Here is a 24409-nt window from a genome sequence, read left to right on the forward strand (position 1 = left end):
TTGCTGTCTTCTCAATTTTGACTTTATGTGCATTTGTCCTTAAGGCTTGGTCTTGTGCAGCCAGAATTAGTCCCTCGGTCTCTTTCTTCAATTTTCCTGCTCTTAGCCATTGCCAGGTTTTATTATTATCTGCTTTCCCAGCTATTTTTTTCATGTATTGGCCATGTAGTGCTTTGTCTCCCCATGCCTCTATTCTGTTCTTCATTTGGTCTTTCTTGTAGGCCAGTTTAGTCTCTCCAGTAGTTAGTAAGCCTTCCTGATATACTAATTTCAGTGCATCTTCATCATTGTTCTTCAGATATTATTCCAAAGCCATTTTTTCTTCTTCAACCATCTGATGTACTTGTAGCATTCCACGCCCACCTATTTGCCTTGGTAGATAAAGTCTATCAATGTCACTGCGTGGATGAAGGGCATGATTCATTGTCATTATTTTTCTGGTCTGCCTATCCATTGCTTTTAGTTCTGCTTGAGTCCAGTCCACTATTCCAGCTGTGTACCTAATGACTGGGATTGCCCAGGTGTTGATTGCCTTTATGGTATTTCCTCCATTGAGTTTGGATTTTAAGATCTTCTTCACTCTCTTGATGTATTCACCTCTAATCTTTTTCTTGACTTCAGTGTGCTTGATGTTGTCAGCTTGAAGGATACCCAAGTATTTGTAGTACTCTTCCTCATCCAGACTCTTAATGTTATTTTCGTGGGGCATCTTGATTCCTTCAGTTTTCACTATTTTTCCTTGTTTGATAGTAAGTGTGGCACATTTGTCCAAGCCAAACTCCATTACAATATCTTGGCTATATATACGGACAGTGTTGAGCAGCGATTCTATTTCAGATGATGTTTTTCCATACAGCTTCAGATCATCCATATAAAGGAGGTGGGATAGTCTGGCAGATGTTTTTGATGTTTGATAGCCATGTCCTGAGTTATTCAGTATTGTTGACAGAGGAAACAGTGCAATAACAAATAGTAATGGTGATAATGAATCTCCTTGAAATATTCCTCTCTTGATATTAACCTCTCCCAGCCTCTCACCATTGATCTGCAACTGTGTCTTCCATTGTGCCATCGATCTTTGCACAAATTTTCTGATGTTTCTACTGACTCCTGTTATTTCTAGGCACTTTATTATCCAATCATGTGGCAGAGAGTCAAATGCCTTTTTGTAGTCAATCCATGCCACATTCAGGTTGGTCTTCCTTCTCTTGCAGTTTTCCAAGATCATTTTGTCTATTAGGAGTTGATCTTTTGTTCCTCTGCTATTGGGGCGGTTTCCTTTCTGCTCAGGTGGAAAGAGATTGTTTTCAACTAGATGCTGTTGTACTGCATCAGCTACCACACCAGTTAGTAATTTGAAAGTTGTTGGTAAGCAGGTAATTGGCCTGTAGTTACCTGGTGTTGCCCCTTTTGCTGGATTTTTCATTATTAGGTAGGTTTTCCCAGTTGTTAGCCACTTTTCAATTTCTCCTCCTTGTAGTATATTGTTGAACTGCTTGGCAATGAGTGGGTGTATAACAGTTAGATGTTTCAACCAAAACCCATGCAGTTCATCTTCACCTGGTGCTGACCAATTTTCCTGGCTATAGCTGTTATTTGTTGCTTTATTATTTCCAGTGCTTCCTTGATCTTCCTTGTTTCTAAGTGGTATTTCTTGATTAGGTATTCTTTGGTCTTCTTGTTCTTCAGCTTCTTTTCTTTCATCTGTTCTAGCTTGCTTGCATGTGATCTTAACTTGCTGATCTTATTTTCTAGTCTAACCTTCCATTTTTCTGGTGCACTGTTTGTTTGTTTTTCTTTTTTGTTGATTTTGCATCCCAGGTATTCTGTTATAACTGCAGCTGTGCTGTACATTAGTTGGTTTGTTTCTTGCAGTGAATTAGTGCTTATACTTGATATTGCAGTATTTGCATCTTTTAATGCTTGTGCTAGCTGTTTCTTTGGAACAAGCTTCAATGCAGGTAGCCTTATTCTGTTGTTTTTGTGCTGTTCTAGATGCTCAGTTATTCTTTGTTTCAATTCTTTTATTTCTTTAGTTAGAGGGTTTTGTTCTTCCTGAGGAAGAGGTGCCTGGTTTCCAAATGAGAACAGTTGTATATCTCTGCTGGATTCCTTCACTGCCAACTCCCCCTGGTTTGCCTCTACATTCTGAATTACTTCTGGTAAGGCTTTGATTTCTTTGCCCTGGGTAAACCTTTGCAGTTCGTCCAATTCTGTTTCTGTGAATACTTTATTTCGTGTTATAAATCGGTGTTGATCTGCTAGTCTCTGTTCTGTTATTTCTGATTCTGGATGTTGTTCTTTCCAGAACTGGTGCATTCGTTTTAGATATCCTCTTCTTGTTGGACTTGATCTGTAGTAACAGATCATTATTTCTTTGATTTCAATCACTGTATATCTGCGATGGGTAAACATCTTTTCTTCCAGTAGTTCTGCAGCTGCTGGCCCTGGTTGCTCAGCCAACAGTCCTGAGTCCTGTAACCCATTTTTCACCAGATATCCAGGAACTCCAATATCTAGCATGGACCTTGTTAACCCGGGCGACGTCTGAGCTGGTATGGCATTCTGCCATTTACGTCTCACCATATTTTTTATGGGAGAGACACTCTTTGTCTGACTCCTCTGATGAGACCTGTCCAGTATGGTTGAACCTCTGGCATAGCTCTCATCTTCCTCAGAGTACACAAGCCCCATAACCACATCAAGGTGGTGCCTCACTGGGGGATTATTATTATTATTATTATTATTATTATTATTATTATTATTATTATTATTATTATTATTATTATATCTTGAATTGCAACCAGAAACAAACTGGCAGCCAGTGCAGCTTGCCAAACAGTGGTGTACCAAGGGTCACTCTAGAAGCCCCAAAGACCGCCTGTGCCACCACACTCTGCACCAGCTGAAGATTCCAAATGTTCTTCAAAAAGAGTGGAGAGTGCATTGCAATTGCCCAGTGTGACTGTTGGGCTTGAATGGCTAAGCACAGGGATGTATGTATAGTGATAGTTTAATTTTATTTTCAACTCTAAATGAGTTACAATAGTGGTGAATATCTATAGCTCGGGTGTAGGATGAGAGTGAAGGTTCATTCTCCAAGCTTGTGGGTTGGTTTCCGAATGTTTTGTTACCAGGCTAAGTAACATCTTCAGCAGAGTTTAAGGGATGTCAGTATTGTTCTGTTTATAAGGGCTTTGTGTGGTCAGTAGATCTTGTGATGGTGAGGTCACGTCAGGTCAGGGTCCCATCGGGTCAGGGTCTTGTGATGAGTCAGGTGTGGTGTGATGAGTCAGATGGGTCTTGTATGAGTCATTTGTCACACCCTGACCTGACTCATCATAAGACCCCATCACAAGACCCTGACCTGATGGGACCCTCACCTGATGTGACCTCACCATCACAAGACCCATCACAAGACACTGACATCCCCTAAACTCTGCTGAATATGTTACCTAGCCTGGTAACGAAATGTTCGGAAACCAGCCCACAAGCTTGGAAAATGAACCTTCATTCACTTCTAAATGAATTACTGAGACTTCATCTGAAAATGCAATCCTTTTGTAAACCAGTAAAGGGAGGAGAATGCATGACAATAACATTTGAAATAAACCAGTTTAAGACATGATTGACAGAGGAATCTAATTCCAAGTAGATTAGTTAAGAAGCAAAGAATAAATAAAAATAAAGTGTTGGTCTAACAATATAATGTTAATTTTAACTGATAGGATGAAACAAATAACCAATAAGAATCTATCAAAGCCGTGATCAGTGCGATTTAGGGTTTACAGGTTGTTTTTTTATGGAAGCATTGTTCAATCATAAGATTGCAGGATCTTACTGAGATTTATAGTTATATATAAAAATGCTAGTATAGATCTATATTATAAATAAAGAGGAGGCTTGCATGTTGGCAATCATTTCATTAAATTATAATTGATTCACATACATTATGTAATTATGATATTTTTACTATTTTTTCTGTGACTGCCTATTATTTCAGCATAATTTTAATTTTTTATGTATTCTTGATCTAATAGCCACCATCTGTCAACTTCCTGGAGCAACCCAAAAGCAAGGAAAATAAAAGGAACAACAACAACAACAACAATAATAATAATAATAATAATAATAATAATAATAATAATAATAATAATACCCTATCTTCATGTACTATTGAGGATAATAATTAAGTGGCAGATTATCAGTCCAACATATAAATGCATGAAGGTATATTGAGTGAAGCTTTGAGCAAACTATTACAGCTAGGGTTTTGAATCATTTCTGCTGTTTCTCAAGTTTAATTAAAGATATTGCAAATTAAATAAAGATGCTAGAAATTAAAACCTGGAGCATGCATAGCCAAAGAATGAATTCAGTTGATCAACTAAGGTCTGTAACTACATAAAACAACTGGAATGATAAGACACTCCTCGTTTACCCACTGGCCTATAGACATCATTAATTCTACAAGGAACATTGTGCAAATTACTATGCTGAATGACACAAGAGGCCCTTTGAAAAAGACTGCACCAGAGGATCATGAAATGCTGAGACTTCAGCCTTTTAAACTGTTCCCTAGGCTAGAGGCATCTAAATTCGGCCTTATATCATGTATACACTGAAAGAATGCAGAATGGTATACCACAATTGAACATTAGAACATTTAGAACTACAAACACTGAAAGGCTTGGGACCTCTTTGCACTTAGAATATTGTCTGCTTTTGGGGACCAAGTCATTTCTGATTCTGCTCTGGTGTTCGGGAACTGCAGCAAAGCTGCTCTTTTCTTCTGAATTACTTTGGCTGGCTCTGCAAACCTTGTAGAATATAGATGGTCCTTTTTCTCACCCATTCTTGCCTTCTGGTTCCTAGACTCAAGCCAACCATTATTGTATTCTCCTGCCACCACAGAAGTTCAGCAAGTTGTTCTTGGAGTGTATCTCTCCCACTAAGTAATATTAAGAAATTATCTCCTTCCCACTCAGTTCAGTCATTGTAGCAATATGTATCCATGATCACAGCTATTAGGAAAACCTCCTGGTGTCAAAATCACTAACAGGAGAACACTTTATCTTCATGAATCAAATGGTCTTTTAAATGCAACGTCAGCAAAGTAATTAGGAAATCTTGGGAAAACTTAAATGCTTTTGGTTTCTTTTGGTTTTTGACATCTGACTTTTTCTTGCATGAGCCCCCTATTATGGTGACATCTCTTGTGGTTGATGTTTTGGAAACAGTCAGAAAATCACACACAAAATGTATTATACTGAAAAACAAAGAGGAGCAAGTAGTAGCTATTGATTTACCTGCTGTCTGGAGAGGGAAAGGATTTTTACTATTGCAGACAGGTGATCAGGAAATGGATACTGACTGGTTAAAGTTATTTGCAGTCGCCTATTGGGCAACATACTGTAAGTAGACTTTGATTGGCTCGTGGTGCTTTTTCTGTGTTTTCAGTGTTTTGAAGCCAATAGAAAACAATTATAGTTATCTCAGACTGCTTTGTGAGGAAACAAAAAGAAAGGAAACAATGGTAAAGATGGACTTAAGCCTCAGGAAAAAATAAGCTTGTGAATCTAGAAGAGCTACAGATGTCATGCAAGAATAGAAATGTGGTTATAATTACAAAAACCGAAGGGAATTGAGATGGGAAGGCTGTTTTAGTAAAACCAGTAAGCGACATGCATTAGCACTGGCACCAATTTACATTGCTAACTTGTTAACAGAATTTTGCAAAATGAATATAAAAACACATCTCTGAAACATTCAACAAGGGTAATGTTTGACTTCAAAGGTTCTCCTGGATGTACTTTGTTGCATCAGCCATCTCTCGCACCTATATAACTTTTGAAATTCCACTCTGCTTAAAATGTATGGTAATATTATTCAAATAGAGAAAAACAGATTTTTCATATCGTTGATTCCAATATTACATTATTTTTCCAATTAAGTTCTCATGCATACCACACCAGAATAAATTATAAAGAGTCAAGGAATGTACATAGTGTTAAATAGATATGGGATATGCAAAGCTAATTTTTTGTGACTCCAGGGGAACGTTCACATTATGCTTATAAAGCAGATTCAAGCAACCCTTCAGAATTAAAATCACGTTATTAACCAAAGAGATTTAGTGAAAGTAATTTTTTTTATTTGATGCGTTCAAGACCTACCTTTAATTGAGCTAGACTTGCTCAGCAGCAATATCAAATATAATAGAAATTATAAGGAAATCAGCAAACTGATTATATTCTGGCCAGAAAGCAGGTTAGAAATGGCAAATGGAATTCCAGTGGATGTGAATTAACTGAATTAGAAATTTGGATTGTCAAATTTTCTGTAATGGATCCATTTGCAATCTTCCTTAGGCAGATCAATGAAATATATGCAGATGTCCAAATCAGATTTATAGCAAATAAGGTTTTTCCTAAAAAATGTTGTATGTTCCAGTGTTTAATCTTTCCCAATCACATTTTGAACTATTTAAACTGTAAGAGAGCAATATTCAGTTCCAAAGCCCCCATGACATCCAATCCCCTCTCCTGCTTTTTTCATCTTTCTCAGATTTTCTTTCAATCATGTTTCCATATTTCAGTGACATTAGCTCAGCAAGGTTTCTTCCTATTTTAACACAGAAATCTATATAAACTGCAATGTAGACCTGATACTATTCAAGACTGCAAGACTTCTTTTGTCAACATTTCTTCATCTTCCTCATAGACTGGGGAGGGGAAGCAAAGCATTCTGGTCACTGCCACATGCAGCCCCATCCATTAAAAAATTGCCCACCTCTGATTTCAGTTATACAGCTGGATCTCTTTGTCGCTTCTTTTCCCTTTTCCTTCTCTTCTCTAGAGTGATTGGCTGATTACTGACATACTTCAAAGATCATAGCAACAAACCAAAGCCACAAGCTGAAAATCACAATTGCCAGAATCAGTAATAGCATTTATGTATTTGTTTGTATTTATTAAAGTTGCCACTTTGAAGATAGATAGGAACACCAAATTTATATAGTGATAAATTCACATAACTGGAAGGTTAGATTTGGGTCCTTTCCATAACAAACCAATGAATGGTTTACTATTCAGTAGTGAAGTGCATGCTTTATGTAGGTTTCAGTTTTTAACAAAATATATTTGCAATAAGCTAAATACTGTCTCTGATCATCTACTGAAAGGAACCTCAGATGTCAACAAATTTTATATGAAACCTTGCAGAGCTGTTGCTGTGCTATTATATATTATTATTATTATTGATAATCGCACAGTCAGCCAGATGTTCAGATTGGATTTGGCCTTTTTGTCTACCTATCGAGTCCTTACCAAGAACCTGGGATAGGCAGATGTGGATGTTTGATGGTATTACAGATATCATTGCAGGATGGAAGCTGTTTTCAATAAAGCCTCTTTTTGCAATTGACCGATGGTATTTTTGTCAATACCAATGGTTATTATTGTTATTATTAGACTTCATACCCAGCCTTTCTATGAAAGAACACAAGATGGCAAAAACAAACTATAACTATAGCCGAAAACAAAATACTATCTGCACACCTAAAACAGTAAACCTAAAACAAGCAATAATTTTAAAACCATCAGATCATCCACTCAAAAACAGAGAAGAGTAACTGGGCCCATTGGTTTTCTTGTCTAGTTCCAATTTCCCCTTGCAGTAATAAGCACCAAATCTTCATCAGTTAAGAATTCCACTGGATTTTTAATCCTTAGCATATTCTTTCAATATACCACATTCAAGATATTAGTTCCAGAAATTTACTGCTCCAATAATCTGATAGGTTTCAATTTTTTCTTTTTTATTTAAGAGCAATAGAGAGTGGAGTTATACAAACACAATGAACTGAAGAATGTTATGTCTACATAAGGGTACATTTATTAGACATTATTTACTTGATGTAGAGTATATATTGCCTTTCTGTTTGAATGAATTTTCAAAGGAGGTTTTATAGCTTACATAGAAATTACAGAATATCAGCAAGATTTTAAAATAATAACTTATATTATTGATTTTAAAAGTCTTCACTAAAGAGATATGTGTCATGCCTCCATCTGAGCCTGACTCTGAGGACGACATGGAGTTCCTTGTTGAGGCCCAGGAGGGGGTGTCTGTGGCTTCGGAGGACTGTGGGGAGGAACAGGCTGAAGCAGGCCAGGACCCTTCAAGTGTGGAACAGGGAAGGCAGAGCTCAAGCGAGGAGCAAAGCCCCTCCCCACCAGATCCCAGAGCAAGGAGAGCAGAGAGGAGGAGGGAACAACAGAGGCAGGCTCACTTGCTCGGGAGGAGAGCGTCACGCCCCATTTCACAAGGCACACCTGGGGAGTAGGTATTTAAGAAGATCCTGTAGGGTGAGGCATTTGCCAGGAACAAACATGAACTCTTGTGATGTGAGCTCTTGTACCTGGACTCTTTGTATTTTGGATGAAGTTTCCTGCTAAGTTTTCCTTGCTGTCTTCAGTTTTGCTGTTTGCAGATTACAGGCAAGCTGGGCATTGAAAAGATCATACTTTGTTTGTTATCTGTTTTACTTTAAAGAACTGTTTAACTCCGTTGATTGTTTTATTGAACTTGTGCCAGCATATGTGGGGGCTGTTGGGTGAACGTTGGCAGCGCTTACAAAGACAATTATTCTGCCCAGCTAATGGCTTTGCCTCTGTTCGGGGCCCTGGGTCATCACAATATGTCTTTACAAATGTTCTAAAAGCAGACAGAATTGGGGAACCAAACATAAATGTTAAGGGAGTGCACCGCATAGCCAGTGGGTGGTGCAGAACGAAGCCCTCTTCTTGCACACTCGACAGATGGGCTTCTGAAAATGGGGCACTCATCACAAGGACTTCTCTGGAGATGTGAACAGATTCAAAATGTAAAAGACAGTCTCTCAAATGGAAGCATTAACATGCCTATAATATCTAGCATGACCAGAAAAATGGGGAAACTTAATGTAACGTAACCTTGTTCAGCTTCTGCATTTCCCATTTATGAGTACAACAAGGAGTTGTTAATCAGGCCAATCTGAAGAAACCTGAAGTTTACTTACTTCTGGAAAATCTGATGAGATAGGATAAATGCTGGAAGTGCAGGAAAAGCAACTTTCCTAATCCTTACATTTAAGATAACCAGAACATTATATTTAAAATTTGATTGCATGCAAGGTTTAATACAGGAGATTCCACTGACATAAATAAATAAATATAATTTGGAAAACATTTTTTTTTTAAAAAAATCGAGCCACATTTGGCAAGAATATAGCAGGATGGCATGGGAGAGAAACTGAGCCCTAAAATTGCCTTTCCAGAAGGGATCTTTGGCACCATGGTGGCAGGGCAAAATGCATATAAATGATCCATGACTAAAGGCTCATCCACCATTTCACAGATAGCAACATCCTTTCATTAAAACCCCACATCCCCAATGGCCAGAATTAAATTGTGTCTAAATTACACCAAGCTTCTTTATCACTTTTGATGTCATAAATCTTATCAATTAATATTTCAAATTGACTCTTCCTATTTCTAATATAAGTTGCCAAGCATATTATCTTACAGATACAGTTTTAGAGTTTTCTTTTAAAGCTGATTCAAATAATTGCTTTTCAAACTTGATGATGGGAACTCAACAATCAAGAATTGCTCAGAATATTTTAAGCCTGCAAATGTGTTTAAGAGATTAATTGAGAAAAATAAAGCAGGTCTGATAACTGCCTATTTTTTGTATGTCTTGAGAGTTTTCATGAGTTCATATATGGCCAGAAGGCATAGTACATCTTAACTTCTTTGAAGCAAAAGATTACAGAAAGTTCTCACTGTTAAACAGATTCTGCACATATTATGATCACTGATTAGGCATACTATCCCCTTACTGGAGAAATCCAACAATGGCAGAGACAACAAACAGAAATTTTTGTATGTCGTGGCTGATATCTAGTGGTCATACGGACTTTGCAATCCAGATATGTCTATCATGAATGACCATTATTTGTAATCCCAGCAAATCAGAGGGATTTCTACTTTCAAGCACTTTCTAGAAAAGATTAAAGCTAAAAAGTATCAAATTTTGATTTGGAGGAAATATACCTGGGAATAAGTTTATAGCCACCATGAAATCAATTTCTGAAATACATTTACAGAATTAGTCCATGCTCCTTGTTGAGAATCTTCTCTCTTCCATGAAATTTCACTCTTCCACTGACCCTTTCCAGGCTTACTACTAAAATCATAACTAGCATTCCTAAGTTAGAGTCTTAGACAACAACTGAGACAGCCACCTGAAGCGGCTAAGAAGCTATCTTTGCAAATGAAATGGAGAAGAGATCAGATCCAGGTGCTCCAGATCTTCATTCTTCCTTTTAACTTTTCAACATTATTGATCTAAAAAGGCACTACATAAAGACATGTTGAGGCCTTGCTGTTTCCACAGTTGTGACTACCATTACATGAAATCTTGGAACTCTTTTCATTTTTCATTTTTATTCTTTATTTAATATCTACACCAAGTCCCTACTGGAAAATTGCTGGCTATTTTTTGTATCTATACCATCTTTGGGGAGGGAATGACTTCTAAAAATGTTTTTAATTTAAGTCGTAAATACATAATATAAGAGCCATGGTAGACCCCAAACCTTGAGTGAAGTTATTCAGTGAGTAATAGCAATAGCATTTAGACATACACCACTTCATAGCGCTTTACAACACTAAGTGGTTTACAGAGTCAGCATATTGCCCCCAGCAATTTGATCCTCAGAAAGATGGAAGGCTGAGTCTACCTTGAGCCGATCAGGATCGAACTCCTGGCATTTGGAAGAATTGGCCTGCAATGCTGCATTCTAACCACTGTGCCACCACAATTCCTGGTGGCAGATAAAAAGGAAATGGGTTTCAGTTGCCCAGGCATACTTGCCATTTTGACATACTAATTCCCCATGCAGACATCCCTGGGTCTCCGGAGGCCCATTATGATTAGTTAAGAAGAGGGAAAGGAGAATTAGAAAGTATGCATGTAAAAAAACCTTTTTTTTTTTTTTTGAGCTTAGAACAAAACAGATTTACCCAGAATTTTCTGTTACATCATCCCAAGGTAGCTACAGTTACTGAAAAATGCCAAATCAGCTGGAATATTGTATATTTCATCAGAGGAAAACTCAAAACATTCTAATCCCCTTCCTCCCTTGTTTTTAATCCCAAAGCCACATAATAAGGAGAAATGTGGTCCATACTGGCTGATACATGCAGAAAGACTGGTAGAAGGAATTATTATTTTTTTTAAAAAATGAAAAAAATGAAATCCCAGGAAATTTTATCTGAAAAAAAAAGGGGAAAATTGTGTTCAATTATGAGGGATGCATAAAATGTGTAGGGGAAAAAAAAACTATTCTGTCAGACTATGCAAATTCTTCAAAAGGAATAGTTCACAATGCACACAAAGGCAAATAAGGTCCCCTCTTCAAATAATTAAAACAGCATTTCTCCCCGGGCTCAGATAACTGCTTTGGAAGGGCTTAGGGCTATCTTGTTGTGCACATGCATCCAAAGTCATTTTGCTGCACTGAAGTATATAAAACAAGCCTCAGTGCACATAGGCAAAAATTATGCCCTGATGCATCTCCACGTGAGTCACCAAGTGATTCAGAATTACCTAATCAGGTGGTGGGAAATACCAGCTCTCTGCCTACCCTGATGAAAAAAACAGAATATGCAAAAGTTTCATCAGTAATGTTATTTGGTGCATGAGAAGGAAGTCACGCTCTTCATCCAAGTATCATTACAAATCTGTTTTAATTAAACTTTTACCCACTGTAAATTGCCCCAGATCAGAAGAAAGAAAGAAAGACCCTGCATGCTCCAACCAGGAGGCTTCATGCTCTGTGAGACTTGTCAAGAGTAGGCAAGCCAGGCAGCACCAAGAACTTTGTTCTGACTCGTCTCAGGCATTTCTGAAAGGCACACCTGTGGTGAGGTCTTGGGCTTACCTCTGGTTAGCATCACATGCCTTTCACCTAAAGGGCAGCTTAGGGATGGAGGCATAGACACAAAATGTTTCTCTTTTTATTGGGTTTAAAATGTGACTGAGAGCAGAGTCAATACAGAAGGTCAACACAGGGTGTTTCTTAGCTGGTGAAAAAATAACAATGGTTCTGAAAGAGAAAGTTTATTAGATAGTTCATAGAGACCTTCCCAAAAGTTGGGATTGTAGACCTTACATTATATCTGATGAGATTAACCCTGACATTTTCAGCCATGATAGACATTCTGAGAAGTATATCTGGGAAATTATTATTATTATTATTTTGAGAAGGACTGGAGGACAGACAAACTGAAAAAGAGATGTAAAGATACTAATCTGTAGCTAGCAATGCTGGCCGTGGAATTCTGGAAGTTGAAGTCCACATGCCTTAAAATTGTCAAGGTTGAGAAACACTGGGTTAGAGTATTGAGAAACTATGTTTTCAAATCTTATTCCACTTAATAAGACAGGTGGACAAGGACTCCCATTTCTAATCTGCAAAAATCCGGACAACTGCTAGATAGCTATAGTAAACTGAGGGTGACAGTGCAATTACTGAAGTGTTGCATGCAAAAAAGCCCCAAATCTCTGTGAACTTAGTAAGTTCACCTATAAACCCAGATGACTCATCAGAAACTTGAGATGTCACCCATTGATGGGGATAGTTGGCTTAAGAATTCTGGGAGTTGAAGTTCACATATCTTAAAGTTCCCAAGTGTGAGACACACTGCCATAAGGAATACTGTTTCTTACAGACATGCTTAAGAATACTTATTTCATCCATGCATGAATAAACTTGCTCTCTAACATCTTGGTTTCTTGAATACCATAGCTACCACTACTTCCTTTCAGTATTGCTACACATACTGATTATGTGACGCAAGACATTAAGAAAGTTCACAATGAACTTTCCATAGCTCCCTGTTTGATATAGTAAGCTTTGGTCAAAGTGAGATTCTTAAATCTATACTACACCAAGTTAATCTCGAATTATTCTGTACTATATTGGGTTATGGATTGTAATATAAATAGATGCAGATGATAGTTTTGAGAAATGCACATTTGTGAAGTGCTTGTATTTACTGTAACTGTTTGAATCATACTTCAGTTTTTCCTTGCAAAAAGAGAAGAAAAAACACAAAATAATTTTCTCCTGCATTTTCCCCATTACATTAAGGAGTTTTACTTTACTAATAAAAACAATGTGTCCAAACCAAGTATATTAAAATAAAGCATGTCTGTCATGGAATCACAGTTTCTATTCACTTTTATTCATATTATGCCAAAATTCAGCACTGCCTGACATATGAGACCAAATCTTATATTCATGAATCATAGATCTAATCTCAGCCTCAATAAATGTAAAGTGATGTGTATAATTTTTCTGTACCATCAAGTTGCACCAGCCAATATTCTACCTATACAATGGAGCTGCAAGGTTGTTTTAAGGAAGCTCAGCATCTCTTTTCATTAATGCATCCTACAGTTGGACCAACTTACCATAAAACATAGCGAAGCAGCTGCTAGAAGCAACAGACTGCATGATCCTGTCTCCGTCGTTCCTTTCTATGTCTTTAGTCATCAAGAATCATGTTATAATTATATAAGCATTTAAATAGCTTATTTTTAACTGATTGGGCCACTTGAGGTATATTACGAACCATCACTTCTATTCAGCAAAATGAGATGATAGAACCTTGGTATAACAGAATAAACTGCACCGGCATATTGCTACTGCAGCATATCATTAAAAAAATCCATTTTTAAAAATGCAATAGTATCAAATGTGTTTCAGAAACAGCCCTGCTGTCATCTATAATTATTCTGTATTTACTGATTACTTTTTTCCTGTAACAGACACACACAAAAGGTAAACTTTATTTTATTTTGCACTTCTGTACAGCTATACAAGTGTTGAACAATTATAAGATGGTATAAATGAAATTGGTATATTTTCAAGGTACTTATACAAAAATGATTTAGTATTACAGTCTTGATTACTCCATCATCAATGGCTGTAAACTGTACCACTAGGTTACCTAACCAAGCGGACATTTATCTAGTGAGCTTTTTTATTATTACTTAGAACCATAAGTCTTCCTGATTATTTTTTTCCAAGCTTGTTATGGGATGGCTACCAGCCTTCCTGATTAAAAAAATTCTTTCTCGTCCCTGGGAATATGCACTGGATGATGCATGAGTAAATTTTGAAGTAGTGATTCCCCATAAATTATGCTATTGGGATGGTGGAAGATATGTGAGAAGAATTTAAATCAGGGGTAGTCAACCTTTTTAAACCTACCACCCACTTTTGTATCTCTGTTAGTAGTAAAATTTTCTAACCGCCCACCAGTTCCACAGTAATGGTGATTTATAAAGTAGGGAAGTAACTTTACTTTATAAAATTTATAAAGCAGAGTTATAGCAAGTTAAAGCATATAATAATAATTACTTACCAAATACCAAACACGACGAGTTGTGTTTCTACCAAACAGTTCTACTTTGGTTTCATCTGACCATATGACATTCTCCAAATCCTCTTCTGGATCATCCAAATGCTCTCTAGCAAACTTCAGACGGGCCCAGACATGGACTGGCTTAAGCAGGGAGACACGTCTGGAACTGCAGGATCTGAGTCCCTGGAGGCGTAGTGTGTTACTGATGGTTGCCTTTGTTACGTTGGTCCCAGCTCTCTGCCGGTCATTCACTATGTGGTTCTGGGATTTTTGCTCACCGTTCTTGTGATCATGTTGACCCCACAGTGTGAGATCTTGCATGGAGCCCCAGATCAAGGGAGATTATCAGTGGTCTTGTATGTCTTCCATTTTCTAATTATTGCTCCCACAGTTGATTTCTTCACACCAAGCTGCTTGCCTATTGCAGATTCAGTCTTCCCAGCCTGGTGCTTTTACAATTTTGTTTCTGGTGTCCTTCAACAGCTCTTTGGTCTTCATCATAGTGGAGTTTGGAGTGTGACTATTTGAGGTTGTGGACAGGTGTCTTTTATATTGATAACAAGTTCAAACAGGTGCCATTAATACAGGTAATGAGTGGAGGACAGAGAAGCCTCTTAAAGAAGAAGTTACAGGTCTGTGAGAGCCAGAAATCTTGCTTCTTTGTAGGTGACCACATACTTATTTTCTACCATCATTTGCAAATAAATTCTTTCCAAATCAGACAATGTGATTGTCTGGATTTGTTTTCTCGTTTTGTCTCTCATAGTTGAGGTCTACCTATGATGACAATTACAGGCCTCTCTCATCTTTTTAAGTGGGAGAACTTGCACAATTGGTGGCTGACTAAATACTTTGTTGCCCCACTGTAGAAGCAGGAGATCTGATGAAATTACATTTAATTAATTAAATTATTAATGAGATCCCTGAGGGTGATGTTGAGAAACTAAATACTGGATATCTGGCTCAATTTTTGTAAGGAACAAACAAAGGTCTCCTCTTTCGGAAATATTCAGGTGGTTTCTTTCTTTGGTCATAATATGATTAACAGCACTAAAGCCTGATTCCACAAGATATGAGGTAGGGAAAAGTATCAATAAACTGAATATCATTTTCCACATATTTGGATATAAGGCAGGCATTTTTTTACTTTGCCATAGGTTTTCATATCCACCACTATCGAATTTATGTTTACTTTCTTCATCATATCTAATTTCCAACAGTTCTTGGCAAGTTATATCAGCCTCTTCAATATTTGTGGTAAAAGGATTTTTCATCCAGTCATACACCTTCAATTTCAAAATATCTTCAAATCGTTTTTCCATGTCCAATTTAAGTTTGTTGAGGTGGCTACTGAATCTGTCAATATCCTCTGGAGTTACATCATCTTTTATAGATGATAATTCAGGAAACTGATGAAATTCTCTCTTCAATAGATTATAACAAAGTAGTTCAAGTTTGTCAATAAATAATGACACAATACTTTGGCAACCTATAAGAGTCTTATTACTCCTTGAAGCTGCAAACTGACATCATGAAATCTCTTGAAAATATCTGCCAAATAACATTCTTTACTGTTTTTAACTGTTGACACAGATTGGTTTCATTATTACTTTCAAAAAATTGTATGACACTATCATATAATACTACAAAAAGAGCCAAAGATGTACCCTTTGACAGCCACCAAACTTCTGTGTGCAAAAGTAACGTAATAAAATCTTCATTATTGTCCTGGCAAAGCTGTCGAAACATTCTATCATTTTTTGGTTTGGATTTGATCTTGTTTATGGCTCAAATTATTACAGTTAATGATGAATGGAGAGTTGTACTTAGATGTTTTCCTACAAGATGTTGTCTGTGCACCACACAATGAATAAATAAAACATTCTGCAGTTCTTCCTTCAAATAAGCAACAAATCCACGATAGCAACCTACCATTGATGGTGCTCCATCAATAGCACATGCAACAATATTATTCAAAGGAATATTATTTTTTGTAAAGTATGATTTCACAGTATTAAATATAGATAATCCTCTTGTATCTGTAATGAGATTTATTGCGAATAGCATTTCTTCTCGTAATGTATTGTTTTCATCAAAATAATGTACATATGCAGTCAATAAAGCATTATTATCTGCAGTGGCAGACTCGTCCAATTGCATAGAAAATGAAGTATTTTGGAGAATACTTATCAGTTTTTTTTCAACATTAACTGCCATTTCATCAATTCATCGCTTTATTGTGCTATCGTTTAGGGGCAAGGTTTTTAAATTTTCAGGTATATCATGATGCATTACTGTTGAAATAAATTCTTTTATAGAGGGTATTATTACTGTTTCTCCAATATTATAGCTTTTACCACTTTTTGCAATTAATTGTGAAATGCGATAAGCGCAAATTAATCCATCTTCATTCACTGCATATTGTTTCTTAAATGATGCAATGATTGTTGAACAATTTTGAAATTTTTTTTATATTTCCTGAAAATATTCAATGGGCTTGTCCTTATCATTTGGATGCTTTGTAGAAAGATGTTCTCGCAATTGACTTGGCTTCATTGCCTCATAGGATAATGTTTTATGACACAATAAACACATTGGGTGTTGTTTATTTACAACAGATTCTATGAAACCCATCTTCAGATACTCTGGCAAATAGCCACGAGTGTATTTCTTTTTTTGAGACATGGCCTCTACCTTGGTCTTGAGGGAATGCCCAGTGGAGTCTGGTTTGCCCCAGATCCGTGCCTGTCACAGCAGGATGAAGAGGGAGCCTGGTTCTTGTCAGAGATGCCTGAAACCTCTATGACTGAGGGCTCTGTGTGGCTCTCAAAATGGCGGCCGTGCCAAAATTAGTGGCCGCTTGTATTTCAGACGGGCCTTCCCAGCCTTGAGGGGCCCTGAGGGGAAGCTTGTTGTTTGTTGTGTCTTTAATTTCCACCCTCCGGAGCTGAAAATGAGGCACTTGCGGTTTTATCTCGTTGCACAGCCTCTGCTGCGATCCAGATCGTCGAGGAAGTCGGTGGGAGCCTCGTGACGACGGCGTGCTTCGGCGAGGCTCTCTGGCCTCCAAGAGCTCCGCAGGGGGTCGCACAGCTGAGGCTAACACCCCGTGCCTGCTGGAAAGCTCTGTGAGCCGATCGGAGGGCTCAATGGATCCGAAAATTTAAATGGCTCAGATTGAACCCCTACCGCCCACCATGAAAGCTGGAATGCCCACTAGTGGGCGGTAGGGACCAGTTGAGTACCACTGATTTAAATTATCAGGTTGCAATGTTCATGGCACTGTCAGTGTGCTTGAACCAGCATTATGAACTGTGAGATAAGTCTCAGAAAACAGACAAGTTTTTCTGAGCACATATTAAGCAATATTACATTATTCAGCCACTTAAAATCAGTCAGAATCTGGCCAACACCCAATAAAGAAATGGAGTGTTGGCTATTCTTTAAGTGAAAGAAGCATTTTTTTTTTCCTTTTAGTCAACAAAAAATGAGGGCAAAAGGACCTAAAATATGGGTGCTAAATTCTTGGTATCAGAACTTGAGTTTCCACAAATGTAGACAATAAAACAAGAAGTCAGCAAAGGGAAAAGCAAAGTATAAAATCTGAATTATACAGTAAATTAATTGTGCATTAACCAGTTCATGATGCATTTTATTCAACAAGGAGCCAAATGCTCACCTAGTGAACATCTCATATTGCCTGTGGACAAACATTGGAAGCCAATAAGCATTGAATTCAACACAATACATGTACACAATAGTGCATGTACAAACATGCACTAATTAGATAACCGGGCTTCCCACAAAGCTGTATAAGCTATTAATATTCTTGGGGTTTTTTTCAGGCAGTTTTAATGGAAATGAAGGATACAGCCACGGAAGTAATAATTATTGAGGTTTTCATAAGACTAGGTGCACCCTCCCCCTCAGCAGACTACTGGCTTTTAGTACTCATTTGTAAAACACAGTGATGTCATGTATAACACTGTAAGTGATTGTGAAAAAAAGGGGATGGGGAGAAGAAAGGAAAGGAAAAATATTATTCACAATGTATGGAACTCATAATCACTAAATTAAAAACATAAAGGCAATTATTTAAAAATTGGCAAATTGATAGGACTACCATAGTTGGTTTGCAGCAATTCAGATGATCAGCAGATGACAGAAAAGAGTTAGAGAAAACTATACTTCTTGCACAACATCAAGAAGTGGTTTCTTGATTTTTGCAGTCCAAGTAGCTAATACACTCATACAAAAATAAACCATTAAACAAAATACACACACACAATAAAAATCACACACCACTGAAGCACAATGATAAACAACTAGACCCAAGTGCCTGGCTGATAGAGGTGGGATTCAGAATGCTGGTATAACAGAATAACAGACTTGGAAGGGACCTTGGATGTCTTCTAGTCCAACCTCTTGCTCAAGCAGGAGGCCCTATTTGGTTGTCCAATCTTTTTTAAAAAACTTCCAGTGTTGGAGCACCCACAACTTTTGGAAACAAGTTGTTCCACTGATTAATGGTCCTTACTGTCAGGAAATTTGTCCTTAGTTCTAGGTTGCTTCTCTCTTTAATTAGCTTCCATCCATTGTTTCTTGCCTTCTGGTACTTTGAAAAATAGATTGGCCCCCCTGTTCTTTTTTGCAGCTCCTCAGATATTGGAATATTGCTATCATTTTGCCCTAGTCCTTCTTTTCACTAGACTAGACAAATCCAATTCCTGCAACTGTTCTTCAAATGTTTTAGCCTCCAGCCCCCTAATCATCTTTGTTGCTCTTTTCTGCACTCTTTCTAGAATCTCAACATCTTTTTTTATATGTTGAGATTCTAAATGTAGGTAAATTTGCACATGCATATGGTGTAAACAGTCTTTGCTTTCTTTTTGCCAAATTTAGGAATTTGGGATCTCAGGGTCCTTTTGTCCTCTTACAAGACTGAAAGATTTTAAATGGTTTTAAATGGTGGAAAAGAAACACCTCTTTAAAAAGCCTCTTAAAAAGCATCTTTGGGTGGAAGGTAGGCAAAATAAAGCTGTCCGTGGATATAAGTAAAAGAAAATAAAGGTTACTCTAGTCTCTCCCGGATACAGTCACTATTGAACAATAGCAGGAAATTGCTATTATTGGATTGTCCTATTTATGTGCTTCCCACAGATGTCTGTTTATTATGGTAATCTTTAAGGTATCAACATCTTTTTGCTTTGGCATTTTTATTTTAGCAGACTAATATTGCTGTAAAAACCAGTTGGCTGTACTGTAATGGTTAAAGCTCCGGGGAGGAGGGGGGCTAGAAAATGGGAGATTATGAGTTCTAATCTATGCGAAGAAGCCATCTGGGTGACTTTTAAGCCAGTTGCTTTTTCTCAGTCCTAGGAAGAAAGAAATGGAAAACCGCTTCTGAGAATCCTTGTTAAGAAAATTGCAGGTCCTTGTAGTCACCAGGAACCATGACTGTCTCAAAGTCACTACCACCCTAGCCAAAACGCTATAACTGTGAATTTCTTTTTCTCATGTTCTCTCTGTGTGCAACTGAATTTTTTTTCAAAACATATCAATTGAAACAAAAAGTTCTATTCAGAAAGTACTTTAATAGAGTCTGGAAGCTAAATGGAGATAGCTTTTAATTTAGAGCAATCCTGTGCTGAATTCAGATAAAAGACTTTCCTCTCTATCTAATGATAAGGCAGTTAAAAATAGCCTCCTTCCATCCTATAGGGAGTTTTTTTTTTCCCTGCAATTTTCTTGGAAGACAGCAAAATGGGGAGGCTATAACTAAGAGGAAGCTGGGATAGAGAAAATTAATTCTTGAAGCAGAAAGTATTTTGGAATTGAATGCCTATCATAACTTGCATTGCTTTCCTGCTTGTTATTTGTTCCTTATCTCTCTTCTATTTTATATGGTTTTAATTGATGGGATATTATAGCCAACATTTTTATGGAATTGCCCATGAGAGCTTAATTACCCTGTCATTGAAACAATGATCACCTGCAACTTTATGCGAATATCAATAACTTTCTCTCTTGCCCTTTTCACCCTTCCAGCCCAAACAAAAAAATTCAATTATTCATTATCTCTGCTACCTACTTGCAATTTTTTGCAGTGGTTTTCTGTTATGATTTTTCTGTTGCTTAAGGCAAAATAGTAAAGTTGTAAGGATACATGTGTATACATTTTCAGGTTAAATGTTTCTTGAATGGAACAGTTTAAAATACATGACTGAGAAATAAAAATGCTGCTACAGACAAATTCTTTCCAAAGTGTGAAGTGCAAAACATTTCTACTTTAAACCAGCTGAAATGTTCCAGAATTTCTTTGTCAGAATATTAAGATAAACTACATGGCAAAGCTGGAATATAGTTGTGCTTTGTATAATTTGGCTCAAATGCATAATCTTGGTAAATGCAATGTTAGTTATCTGTTAGTTATCTGGAACCATCTTATTGTTCTCCAAAAACCACTCAGATTTAGGACATGAATGAATTGAAAGGTGTATTTGTTTCAAAGGTTAAAATGAAACAACCCAGTTCAGAAATTTCTGGTGAAAGGTTGCATGTTGGTATCATCTGAATCTCCTTGTCCATCCTGAAGGTAAAAGTAAACCAGCATTCATTGTACATCTTTTCATTTCTATACGATTTTCTTTGCTATTGTGTGCTAATTAAGAATACCCTCTTGGCCAAATGTTATAGATACTGCTATGCCAATTACTTAGCATGATCAAGTAACTCATTTGGTTTTGATTAGGTAGGGAGTCTTCTCTTCTTTCCTTCTTTCCTTCTTTCCTTCCTTCCTTCCTTCCTTCCTTCCTTCCTTCCTTCCTTCCTGCCAGCCAGCCAGCCAGTCAGCCAGCCAGCCAGCCAACCAGCCAAAGCAAGCTTGTTACTGTTGTTTCTGCTTGTATTTAATTGTTTTAAGTCACCTTGAGAAAGTAGATACATTATAATAGTATGAAATAAATTTGTACATACATAGATATAAGGATGTGCATAACTCATTAATTTGGGAACGGCAAATTGGAGGAACAATGGAATCATACCAAACCTTCTTCTGACTATGACATTTCAGAAGTGGTATGCTGGTTTCTGGAAGTAAATACTTCGAATCAGAAGCTGTATGAGATATCCTAAACACAGCAATCCAGACAAAACAATCCTATTTCATGGCTGGACCACCCAAGACACCTTGAACTGTTTCTCATTTGAAAGACTTATTCCTAGAAATCACTAATTTGTACCCAGAACAGCCTGATCTTAATATGATGAATTTTGCACATGCCTATTCATGTTTGGGAGGTTGTTGGTAATTAAGGTATAATTTAAATTATAAATAGTATACTGGTAGTCCTTGACTTATAACCACAGCTGGGACAAGTGCTTAAACAAGGTAATTGTTAAACAAGTTGCACCCAGTTTTATGACCTTTTTGCCATGGGTGTAAAGCGAATCTTTGCTGTTGTTAAGTGAATCATGCAGTCATTAAGCAAATCCATCTTCCCCCATTGACTTCACTGGTTGTAAGCTGACAGAAAAGGTCACAAATAATGATCACATCACCCCAGGATGCTATAAGCAGTCGTAAATACATGGCAGTTGCCAAGCGCCTGAATTTTGTTCATGGGGATTTTACAAGAATTATTAAGTGTAAGGATGGTTGTATTTCCCTTTTTCAGTGCCCTTGTAACTTTGAATGATCACTAAACAAATGGTTATAAGTTGAGGATTACCTATAATCATGTCTGCTGCACATCTTGTGCTTAACGTATATGTTATGACTTGTCCACCCTTCGTTTCAATCATTAGTTAGCAGCAATTCGTTTCAATCATTAGTTAGCAGCAATACAGCAAAGATACCAAGTGCCATTCATTTCTCAAAAAATGTTTCTTTGTTTTCTTTTTTTAAGGCAGAGCAAAATTGCTTTAAGTCTCAGGCTCAAACAACTATCATCCATGCTCTTTCTTTTCCTTTAATGGCTTCATGCTGTTTCCTTCAGGATCAATTTATCTTTTTCCTATTCTTGCCCCCTCCCTCCGTCCCTCCCTCCTCCTCTCCTTATTTTGGATATGTTCATTTGAAGCTTTTTAATCAATGATTAAAGGCTCCAATTCCTGCAATGGAAAGAAACAGACCAGAGAGATTTGGGGGGAGGGGCAAAGTAGTCTTTGGATAAAATTCTGATGCATGCAACATGAGGCATAAATTATGAATGTATTTTTCCTAATAATATATTAATAAATTATGGTATAAAACAGTAGTCAGGTGGAAGGGGTGGTGAAGGAATATTTATTTTTTGTAAGGAAGTTGCTACAAACTTACAAATGCAACTGTATTACGTGGGTGGCTTTGTTATGCTTAAAATATTTAAAATGTCTCCCACCTTCTTACTTTCTTATCTGAAGAAAAGCCTCAGTAAATTCAGGTGGGTCTCATCTGAACTGCTACTGAACTCTGTATATAGCAATTTATCTAAATTTTCAACAGAAGGTGTTTACACCGATGATCTTTATTGGCCAGGAAAAAAAGAGGGAGTGAAACAACTGGCTGCAATGCTATTTGTGTAAAGCGGGTGTCATGATTCCGATAGATGAAACCAATTAAAAGAACTTCAAGGCAAAGATTTCTTCCTTAAAGAACATTTTATTCAGGAAACAAAGTATCATCACCAAGAACCCAAGACTAAAGTTCCCTCCCCCAGATACAAAGTAACAAGTTGCAATTCCCACCTCAGAAAGGCTGTCATAAATCACATTCACCAATTAATCCAAAAATGGGCTCTCCTCCCAACTTCTCAGCCCGCCAAAACTTTATCTAACACTGGCCTTGAGTTCATCCACAGCTGCAATTGTTATGGCTAACTGAAAATGCTCAAATATTCCCCCCATCCCCCTTCTACATCTAAAATCCCAGAAAGCAGAAAGAAGTGCAATGAAAGCAAAAGATAAAATGGCTACAGTTTTCTCAATTGTCACAGCGCTGACATCCGCCCCTCCTTAACAGAAAGGAGAGGTCCTAAAGTTGATTCCCTGAAAGGTTTCAACAAGCTGCAGTGAAATACAGGGTGAATCTTCCCTAAAAGCTGAGAGAGTTTTAATTCTACAGAAACTGGGTTCAGATTTGCACTATGGGGAAAGGACCCATGTATTTCAGTCCCAATTTTTTACTAGGCAATTTGAGTCAAATACTTTGTGGACAAATAAACCTTTTCCCCCACGCGAAATGACCTCTGAGGAGCCCTTTTCTTATCAGCCTGTTTTTTATACATTTCTGATGCTTTTTTCAATTCTTTCTTAGCATTGTCCCATACTCCCTGCCATGCTGACACCCATTGGTCTAAAGTCTGAGAGGCAGGGCAGAGGTGTTCAGGCATTGGGACGAAATCCCTTCCAGTGGCGATCTTAAAAGGCGTAAAACCAGTGCTACTGTGGACAGTGTTGTTGTAAGCCACTTCAGTGAATGGGAGGAGGTCAGTCCACTTCATCTGTTGATAATCCACATAGCACTTAAGATACTGCTCCACCATTGCGTTCACTTTTTCAGCCACCCCATTCGTAGATGGATGAAAAGCTGATGACAGTCCTTGTGTTCTATTGCAAACAGCATTTATAGGAGACAAAGTACTTGCAGACTTCAACTCCCAGAATTCCTCAGACAATGTGCCTGGCTGAGGAATTCTGGGAGTTGAAGTCCACAAGTCATAAAAGGGCCAAGTTTGAAGACCCCTGGTTTAATTTATTATATTTTAAAATTTTAGAAATTCTGAGTGTATCTAAAACTGGGCTTTGTACAGATTAGAAAGATGGAGAGGGAGAAAGGATAGGAGGAAAGGAAGGGAGATGAAGAGAGTTGTTAAATGCAGTACCATTCATTTCAGTAGGGAAAAATATTTTAAAAAACAAATAATGGTTCAAACTCTGGCAAAAAGTTG

Source organism: Crotalus tigris, unplaced genomic scaffold (genome assembly GCF_016545835.1).
Source record: "Crotalus tigris isolate CLP2741 ecotype Arizona unplaced genomic scaffold, ASM1654583v1 scf7180000017548.2638350, whole genome shotgun sequence".
NCBI classification, from domain to species: Eukaryota; Metazoa; Chordata; class Lepidosauria; order Squamata; family Viperidae; genus Crotalus; species Crotalus tigris.